Source organism: Homarus americanus, unplaced genomic scaffold, assembly GCF_018991925.1.
Source record: "Homarus americanus isolate GMGI-L3 unplaced genomic scaffold, GMGI_Hamer_2.0 scaffold34636, whole genome shotgun sequence".
NCBI classification, from domain to species: domain Eukaryota; kingdom Metazoa; phylum Arthropoda; class Malacostraca; order Decapoda; family Nephropidae; genus Homarus; species Homarus americanus.
The window spans coordinates 44,026-45,995 of NW_024714211.1; positions in this window are offsets into that span (position 1 = coordinate 44,026).

Here is a 1,970-nt window from a genome sequence, read left to right on the forward strand (position 1 = left end):
ACTACAGGCTACATATCACTACTACAGGCTACATATCACTACTACAGGCTACATATCACTACTACAGGCTACATCTCACTACTACAGGCTACATGTCACTACTACAGGCTACATCTCACTACTACAGGCTACATCTCACTACTACAGGCTACATATCACTACTACAGGCTACATCTCACTACTACAGGCTACATCTCACTACTACAGGCTACATATCACTACTACAGGCTACATATCACTACTACAGGCCACATATCACTACTACAGGCTACATCTACTACTTACATCTCACTACTACAGGCTACATCTCACTACTACAGGCTACATATCACTACTACAGGCTACATATCACTACTACAGGCTACATATCACTACTACAGGCTACATCTCACTACTACAGGCTACATATCACTACTACAGGCTACATATCACTACTACAGGCTACATATCACTACTACAGGCTACATATCACTACTACAGGCTACATCTCACTACTACAGGCTACATATCACTACTACAGGCTACATATCACTACTACAGGCTACATATCACTACTACAGGCTACATATCACTGCTAGAGGCTATGGACTATACACCCTGCAGGGGGAGAAATAAAGATAAGATAGATAGATTATTTAATATTTTTGCTTCCTGGAGACCGCCAACCCCAGCTAGCCACTGGCGCCCGACCAATCATTACTCAGTTTGGTGTAGGCGTGGCAGAGAAAGGTTATTAAGAGTGGTGGACGAGTGGGTGGGCTGTAGAGGGTTTGTGGGGGCTGCGTTTGCTTGCCTCTGTGTGTGTGTGTGTGTGTGTGTGTGTGTAAAGGGTTTAGGTGTATGTACGTGTGTGTATGTGTGTTTGTGTGTGTGCTTGTGATTGTGTATTTGTCGATATTTAATCAGTAAAATCTTCATACTTTAACATGTACACATAAACAACATAAACAGATTTACGAACAAGAACACAAAAGGTGATAGAAAAATATACAATTTACTCACAACTAGCAAGAAAGAAAAGAAACTAGCTCCTATTTTATCAACGAACACAAAGATAAAAGAATTTATACCCAATAGCAACTAAACTAATACATACATACATACATACATACATACATACATACATACAGTACATACATACATACATACATACAGTACATACATACAAACATACATACATAGAGTACATACATACATACATACAATAATAATCAAACTACATGGAAGTATTAAAACAACTTGGTATTCTGAATGTCTTCCTATTTATCAGACTATTAAGACGATGGGTGGATAATCTGATAGGAGAGATAGGTATTAAACTTTCTTTGGATATTCTGAATGTGGCCTCAATTGTTGCAGGGGGAGGGGGGGGTGTGATTGGTTGGGGTATATAGGAGGAGGAGGGGAAGGGATTTGATTGGTTAGGATATATAGAGTGAGGTGAGAAAGGGATCTGATTGGTTGTGATATATAGGAAGGGGCTCGGTGGACAAGGGGATTTTGATTGGTTAGGGATGTCTGGAGGAGGAGGGGAAGGAATCTGATTGGTTCACTTCTTCCTTCTACCCTCCTTGAATCTTCCCTAGACTTTCACAAAACTCCCCTAAATATCCCTCCAAACTTTCCCCAGACCTTACCTAACTCTCAGCCTCTCCTGGCGTACTTCTAAAACAAATACTAACCACTTTCCTCCCTCTCTTTCCCTCTCTCTCTCTCTCTCTCGTTCCCTCCCTTTCTCGTTTCCTTCATTTTTTTCTTTCCCTTCCTGTTTTCCCTCTCCTTCCCTCCCTCCTCTCACTCTTCCCTCCCTCCCACCCACTAAATAACGACTCTACGACAAACACATAAACACGCTCCACCAGGCTGTAGGCTCCCTCCACCTCCCAGGCTCCCTCCACCTCCCAGGCTCCCTCCACCTCCCAGGCTCCCTCCACTCCCAGGCTCCCTCCACCTCCCAGGCCCCCTCCACC